Consider the following 9,125-nt stretch of genomic DNA (forward strand, 5'->3'; position numbering starts at 1 on the left):
TTGTAAACCTCAGGGGGGTACGCAAAATTATCCAAAACTGGGGGGTAAAATTATACTTTCTTTAAACCTCAGGGTTGGTATGTGTAAATTACCCAAAAAAAAAACCACACAAGAGAGGCGGCCGACTTGACCACATGGCACACCAAGGCGTCACTTTAACCACCTTGGCGACGCCTAGTTGGTCAAGGCTCCCGCCTTTCGTGACTCTCATAAAGGGTACCATCACTTATCACATGGATTCCCGCTTGGACACCAAGGCGGCGCCTAGGCAACGCCTTGACAACTATGCTCAGAGGTGGCGACAGTGATGAAGAACTTCGACAAAAAAGAAAAAAATACCCAAAGAGAGGATTGGGCTCTGATACCAAGTTAAGAAGAAGATTTGGGACTTTGGAGAATAAATTGGCTTGTCAAAGAGACAAAGGCCACACCTTTATTTATAATTTTAGAATATTACAAATATGGAATGATTGACTCAATCCTTTTCTAGCACATTTAACATGTGCACAATGAACCTAGACACTATAATGAATCTAGTTACATTACATACTCCAACTAGAGAACCAACAAAAAAATCGAACCGGTAGGAGAACCAGTCAACACTTCATCAATGAATCATCCCATTAGTTAAACAAAACTGAGAAATTTCTCGTTGAATATATTCAAGAGCATGATCAGATCTGAAAACCTTAATAGAAGTACTAAATTGAGTCTTTATTTCTCGACAAAAATGCTGAAAATAGTGAGAAACTCAAAACTACCTTTTAACAAATAAACCCATGTCAAGCGGGAATAATCATTTACAAATGTAACAAAGTAAGAAAATCCATATCTATTATTGATACGACATGGTCCCCAAACATCGGAATGAACCAAAGAAAACAAAGACGGACTCTTAGGACCACTGCGCAAAGGAAATGACGAACGATGATGTTTGCCTAGGTCACATGCTTCACACTCAAGCCTAGAAATGGATTTACAACTTGGAATAAGCAACTGGAGTTTGGACAGAGATAAATGACCCAGACGAAAATGCCACTAAAGAGAAGTACCACCAGTAGAGGTAGTAGTTGCAATAGACGGGTCGTTGTCATCCAAGTAGAACAATCCAAACTACTTAAGATCACCACCAATCGTCCTCCTGGTCTGAAGGTCCTAAAAAACACAATAAGAGGGATAAAAGGTAACAGAACAATTAAGAGACTTAGTAAGTTGGCTAACAGATAAAAGACTAAGCGGTAATTTAGGAGCACGAAGAACAGAAGTTAGGATCATAGGTGCGGTAAGAGATAGTGTACAAGGCCAGCAATATGAGTAGAAGAACCATCAGCAAAAGGTTTCTTTATGTTCCCCCTCAACCCTCTAGCAGTACTCATGGATTAGGCGTTAATGAAACCTTTCTTAGGAATCTTCCACAAAAATTAGTCAATTTTTTAGCTTTCGGAGAGATATATTATCCAAGCCGGATTGAATGTTGAGCGAAGTCTCTCCGTATTAGGTAGGGAAGCTAAAAGGGAAGATGAACTTGCTAAGCCTCCCTTCCCGAAAGGTTGGTCTGGCGTAGCCAGTTGGTTAGTTGGTTTCTTAAGTATGTTTACTCCTTCGCCTCCTGACCGGAGAGGTCATTTTTGGAGGAGAAACTATGCATTTTTGGGATCTCCGTGCTCCCTGGTTGGAACCTCTAAGGGGTACCCCAATGGTTTGGACATGCTTATTACTCTTATTACTAAAGGAGACAAGCTAGGTGGGCACAGGTGGACTAGAACTCAAACCATATTGAGATACTCAAAAATCATTTCATCTTTTTAGTCGAAACTTTAGGTGGTTCTCAAAAAATGATAGCGAAAAAAATTATCCCCAGAGTCAAGACTAAGAGGAATATATCTCTGTGGCACCTATGCTAAGTACTCTATGGTTTGGGTCTTTAGCAGGTCTATTGATCGAAATCAATCGTTATTTTCCAGATGCGTTGATATTCCCTTTTTTTTCATTTTAGTTATTGACATGCCAAGGGGGTGAAGCCATTAGTGGTATAAGGATATTAGCTGAATTAATTTATTTCGATAGACAAGTAATTGACGGAATTACGAATGGTATTGGTGTTACAAGTTTCTTTGCAAGAGAAGGGGGATTGGGATGAGTTTATGACAAATGCAATTTTTTCTGTTAGTATAGTTTATTTTAGAATATTTATAGCGTTGCTTTTATATGGACCTATCATCTTTCCAGAAATTCGAAGTAATAACAGGAGCAAAATGAGAAGTGGAGGATAATGAAGTAAATAATTGAGATTTACCTATCATATAAGAGGATGCTCCAGAGTCAATAATCGAAGGAGTGGTGGTAAAGGCAAAAAAAAAACTTGTATGTGCCAAGGTGTAGTGGTAGAAGCCCCAGGAGGAGTCGTGGTGTCACTGGTGTGTACATACTCAATAGAAGTATTAGTGATGATTGAAGTAGCTAATTCATTAGCCCAGTCAGATCAACCATTGGCCCAACATGTGTCAACTGTATGATTTTGTTTGTTGCAATAAGAACAGTAAAGAGAAGACTTATTAGTTTGCTGCCCATTGGGACTACGACGGCAAAACAACGGTTAGCTCGGTTGGTCAGTGGCATGCCAGTTGAGTGCATCGCCCCACCAGGAGGTCAAGGGATCGACTTTTCCTGGTTGTTTTATTGGGAAAAAAAATGGCTCCTCTTGGTAGTTGTAGATTCTCTCCCCTCCCTCCTCTCTGATAGTAGTAGATTCTCCTGTAGTTGGTAGTTAAAGTCCTACTGGGTAGATAAGTAGGATAGGCAAAAAAAAAAAAAAAGAATTATGACCATGACCACGGCCTCTGCCTTGACCACGACCTCTTCCTAAAGAAGAATTACCTCATCCTCTGTTAGTTGTAAAAGCTGAACTTTCCCAAGAAGTAGGGTAAGGATTAACTTAAACCACTGAGTTATCTCGGTTTTGCAGGTTTCCGAGATGAGTTGAAGGGGGATTTTATAAAATCCCTGGATTCGATCGGGTTTCGATGCTTTCGATCAGTTTCGACCATTTTTCTATGGTTTCAACACATATGCCCATCGAAACTAGGGAAAACTTGGCTCAAAACTAGGACAGACAGGTATTTATGCAAGAAACCAGGATAGGCACTTATATGTCTAAGTGTTGTTTTTGTATTGGTATTTCATTTACTTAAAATATTATTCATTAATAAGCAAATACCCCCTATTTGAATCCATTAAAAATAGTTAAAAAATCAAATTTCAAAAAGAAAAAAAATCAACCCCCCAGTTCAAGAACAAAAACTGGATTTTCAATGGTAGGTGCACTTTTCAACTTTCTAATGCTGGGGTTTTTCTCAAATCTAAAAATTCCATAAATCTTAATATGATAAAACATTGCTAAAAACCAAAAGTGCGATAAAATATTCATTTGTTTTGATGTCAAAAAATTATTTTCATTCGAGCGATTTTGACGATTCACACACACCAAATTAAGTTTAACAGTATAACTCCTTCAATATAAACGATTTAAGCAATTTTGGACTTTGAAAGCTATCAAAACAAAGTTTTCTAACAAATCCAAGATTGCTTAAATCTCATTTATATTGAAGGAGTTATTTTTCGGTCAAACCTTATTCGATACCATGTCCAATAACAATATACAATATCAAAATTGGATCAAAACCACAAGTAATATTTTTAGTATTCTCTATGTGAAACTAATGCATGGATTGGGTTTAAAATGTAAAAAATAAGCAGCACAACAAGAATCAGGGCAAAAAAACAACTTCTGGGCCTCGAAACCAAGGTTCCAATTAACCTAGAGAAAGTCCCAGGTTGCAATCGAGATATGGTCAAAACCGAGACGAACTCGATTTCTGGCTGATCGAAACCTAGTCGAAACCCAGGTTTTAGAACCTTGCTTTTGATAGCTTGATAGTCAGGGTGAAGGCCATGAGAAACTTCGCAACATAAAACTCAACCCGTACTCAGCCCGTTGGAGTTTTAACTGCTCCAAATAAGTAGTAAGTAGACGATGAACCTGGAGCTCCTCAATAGTTCCCTTATAGGTGCTGAAATACCCATTAAGTGTTTTACCACCTTGCTTGAAGTTGAACATCTTCTCATAGAGATCATAGGTTCGGGATATATTCTTATCTTGGGAGGTCTCTTTCAGATCATCCCAAACCCCTTTTGCAGTAGAATGCAACATAACATTTGCAGCGATGCTAGGTTATATGCTATTCCACAACCAAATTTTCAAAATAGAATTTTCACGCATCCATTCGTCATAGGCAGCAATTGAATTGGGATCTTTGGAATCAGCTGTTGAAGAAGCAGAGGTGAGATATTTCATCTTACCTTTGGCATGAATGTAGACCTGAACTGCTTAGGCCCGTAACAAGTAAATAGATACATCATTAAGTTTGATACTAGTAATCTGAATGTGAATATTGTCGACGGGTATTAAGGACAGCATGTGACTCAGTAGAAAAGTAGATGAGAATCAAACAAATTATCTGGCAGCAAAAGTGTTACTCAAACCGAGAGTTGTAACTTCACACTGTGAGAGTGTATAACACCAAGATGTGAACGCTTATGAAAACAAAGCATAGTCTCCTTTAGGAATGGAGAATCCAGTCCCAAAACATTGGGATAATCAAATCAGCAAATAAAATATAACTGTAGAAAAACAAGGTCTGGAAACATTCCAAAAAATAGAGTATCGCAGAAGGCAATAGGTGACCTTTGATTGTAGTAGATCAAACCACCAGATTGCTCTGACTTAGATCGAGTGGTATAGGTGAAGAGGAACTTATCTTCAAGATTGATGCAAATCAGCAGGTGTGGTAACAAGTAATTGAAGATCCCCAAATTGCAGAGAAAAAAAAATCCAGAAGTAGTAACCGCGGACCAGAATGCTTATAGTAAACCAGATTGAAGTAGGAGAATCTTCAACACTTCATAGGCAGAGTAGTAGAAGACCTTAGTTGAATTGTAATATCATCATAAACTAGGGTACAATGCAGCAGATAGGCAATATAGGTGCTGCAACCAGTAGTTGATGAAAACCCTAAATAACAAATCAAAATAGAAATAGAAGAGATATCGATTAATGGTATTCAAGCTCTGATACCATGTAACATTATCAGTGTCTGAATGCCAGTAATCACAGAGAGAAGACGTCAAGATTGCTGAGAAAGAAAGCAGATTGAGATATCTACCCCCTAACTACCAATTGTATTTTAATAAACAAAAATAGAAGTAAGATTACAAAAGTAGGACTCCAATTTCACTCCAACTAGGAATCCTAGAGTCCTAGAAATAAACTCAAAAATAGAAACATAATCAAACTAGGAAAGCTAATATAAATCATAGTTGTCATGGCGTCCTAGCGCTGGAGAAGATTGCATATCGACCTCCGATATGGTTGATGTACAAATATCGACCGATATGGCTTCCATGGCGTCGCCATGGACGCCATACCATGATATATGGCCATATCGGTCGATATTTGTGCTTGAGTGTATAAAACTTAGGTTTTTAAATTTTTTTTAAACCATTTAAGAGCTTAAATGCTTTTTCCTTCATGTGTATTCGAGGTGTAAAAAAATTAAAAACATTAAATAGTATATACCCTAATTTTGAAACAATAAGTCACTCTTTGGAATTTGGGAGAAATAGAAATCGCAAAGAGACAGTTCGAGACAGAGGAGAGAGTTCGTGAGAGAGAGACACAAAGACGCAGTTCTGGCAACTCTCGGCTTCAGTTTCTGCAATAGTTCTTCACTTCTTCGAACCCCCCCCGGCAACCTCTTCAAGCAGGTAAGTAATTTTTTATTTTTTTTAATTCGTTCTTCTTCTTCTCCTCCTAGTCCTCCGGCAACTCTCTCCTTCAATTCAGTTCTTCTTATTCTTCTTCTTCTCACTTCTTCGTCTTCTTAACTTCTTCTTCTTGCCTTGCAGTTGCAGGCTTGTACACAGTCATGGACCTCGGTTTTTTTTTTCCTTTTTTTTCTTCTTCTTGCCTTGTAGTTGCAGGCTTGCACACAGTCACGGATCTCTCGATTGTTTTTTTTCTTTTTTCTTCTTCTTGCCTTGTAGTTTCAGGCTTGCACAAAGTCACAGACCTCTCGGTTTTTTTTCCTACTTCTTGCCTCGCAATTGCAGGCTTGCACAAAGTCACAGACCTCTCGGTTTTTTTTCCTTCTTCTTGCCTTGCAGTTGCAGGCTTGCACAGTCACAGAGAGGATTTTTTTTCTTTTTTCTTCTTCCTGCCTTGCAGTTGCACTATTGTAGGCTTGCACACAGTCACAGACCGCTCAGTAATTTTTTTTCTTTTTTCTTCTTGCGTTGCAGTTGCAGGCTTGCACGGTCATAGAGAAGGGTTTTTTTTTTAATTTTTTCTTCTTCTTGCCTTGCACACAACCACACACACACACAGAGATAGGGAGAGAATTGAGAGAGGGGGGAGGAGGGATTTTTTCTTCTTGCGTTGCAGTCTCAGTAATTTTTTTTCTTTTTTCTTCTTGCGTTGCAGTTGCACACAACACACACACACACACACACACACACACACAGATAGGGAGAGAATCGAGAGAGGGGGGAGGAGGGGTTTATTATAGCCAGTAGTCCATCACTCACACACACACACAACAGCAGCAAGCACATATTCACATCAGCAAATTTTATCTTTTTGTTTATATGGGCTGTTTATTAGGTTTATTCACTGATTTCACTCAATATAAATTGTGTTCTTTTAATTTGTTTTTTGCTTTGTTACTTTTGTAGTCACTTTCACTCAACTAATGGCTAGTTCTACACCAATTAGTAGTGGGGGTGAAAATATTGCAAGTACTGGAGCTACTCCGGCATATGATCTAAGCAAAAACCATAGTAGATTAGTAGTACACTTTCCTGTTGATGTTTTATGTTATAGGGTATATATTATAGCATACTAAATGATATTAAAAATAGAGAAAATAAAAAATAAAACATGGTCGACATGATTGCTGGTGGGCGACGTGCCGATATATCGATCAGACACCCCTCCACCGACTTGGATCGTCGTGACACCATGACATAAGGGTGTTAAACGGTACGATTTTGGTTAACCGGTTTGGTTCAGTTCGGTTTTGACTGCTTGAGGGTAGAAACCATAACCAGACTGTTTAACTAAACTGTCTCATAATCAAAACCTGAACCGTTTGGTAAACGGTTTTTAAACTTAGTAGTCAGCCACGATAGGGACTCCCCCTATCGGGATGAACTCGAGCTATTCTTGACATTTTGCATAGGCAACACTACAAACTTCCAAGTGGAATATACTACTCTTATCCGTGGACTTCTAAAAGCCAAAGAATTGAATGTTGAGCAGAGCTATGGATAGAATGTGACTCAGCTTCGGTAGTTGTATCCCTTTAAGCAGGCTCTATTCCTTGGTACTTAAAGCAGGACTAGCACTTCATTCAACCCTACTTGGGTTCTATTTCTTGGAAGATTACACACTGTTATAGAGAGGCAAACAGTGTTGCAGGTTTTTTGGCAATGGAGCAGCAAAAAACTTAACCATATCTTCTCATTTAGCTCTCCCTCATCATATTAAGGAAGAACTTATTGTTAACGCTTCTGGCAGATCAAGGTTTTGGTTTTTAAAATTTTTTTAGGTTTAAAGAGCTCCTGCTGATGGCATTACCGAAGGTGGACTCTCTTTATTCCTCTATTTTTGTATAAGGCAGGGTATGCCCTCCTTTCCTCCCTTGTTAATTTTTCTTCTTTAAATACAATCTGATCTTTTGAATACTTTAGTTGTTGATCAAAAGAAACATAGAAGTACTCAAAATAAGTAAACAATCAGATAGTGGTCATAGTGAACTATATCTAAAGGTCTGTAGTAGTAGTTTTCTAAACCTGAGCTCTTTGGTAATGGAAATTCCTAGAGGATCCCTGACATTTCAACTTCCTGGGAGAGTAAGGTACGCACTGGAGTAGTGTTGGTGATTGTTAATGATAAAATAAAGAGAAGAAGAAGAAGAGAGATCGAGAGGGAGAAGAAGAGAGGAAATAGAGAACTTGGGGATTACACGATATGTGTAATCTCCCTCTAAACTTCAATATATAAATTATCTTAAGGGTAAAACAGTAAACACACAACTAAAAATAAATCAAATAAAAAGACCTCCCTGCCCTCTTGTTATTAGCCCTTTGCGCTAATACCAAGAGTGCCAAACCACGATAACACTCCCCCTCAAGCTGGAGCATAGATGTTTATCATGCCCAGCTTGTTACAAATATAATCTACTCTTGTACTCCCCAAAGATTTTGTGAACACATCTGCAAGTTGTTCTCCTGTACGAACATGATTAGGAGAAATCAATCCTTGTTGTAGTTTTTCTCGAATAAAATGACAGTCAACTTCAATGTGTTTCGTCCTTTCATGAAACACCGGGTTTGAAGCAATATGGACAACAGCTTGATTGTCACACCATAGTTTTATTGGAGAACTATCAACAAAGCCAAGTTCAGCCATCAATTGTTTCACCCACATCAGCTCACAGGTAACATGTGCCATAGCTGTACTTACTCGACTCTGACCGAGCGAGCAACAATCGCCTGCATTTCTTGCTCTTCTAGGACACCAAGTTCCCACCAACAAGCACACAATAACCTGTAGTAGACCTCCTATCAATAGAAGAACCTGCCCAATCAACATCTGAAAAACCCTCTATTCGTCCATGGCCATGATCACTATAGAGAAGACCACGTCCAGGAGCCTTTTTAAGATAGCGTTAAATATGCACCACAGCTTCCCAATGAGATGTTCGAGGAGCAGACAAGAACTGACTCACCACACTAACAGAAAAGGCTATATTAGGCCTAGTAACTGTTAGGTAATTCAACTTTCCAATAAGCCTCTGATACTTCCCTGGATCAAGCAAGCGATCTCCACCATCTGCAATAAGTTTTAAATTGGGATCCATAAGAGTATCTAGAGGTTTAGAACCCAACATTCCTGTCTCTGACAGAAGATCAAGAGCATATTTTCGCTGTGAGAGCGAAATTCCTTTCTTCAACTGAGCAACTTCTACACCCAAAAAATATTTCAACCTTCCCAGGTCCTTGGTCTG

Source organism: Telopea speciosissima, chromosome 2 (genome assembly GCF_018873765.1).
Source record: "Telopea speciosissima isolate NSW1024214 ecotype Mountain lineage chromosome 2, Tspe_v1, whole genome shotgun sequence".
Classification (NCBI taxonomy): domain Eukaryota; kingdom Viridiplantae; phylum Streptophyta; class Magnoliopsida; order Proteales; family Proteaceae; genus Telopea; species Telopea speciosissima.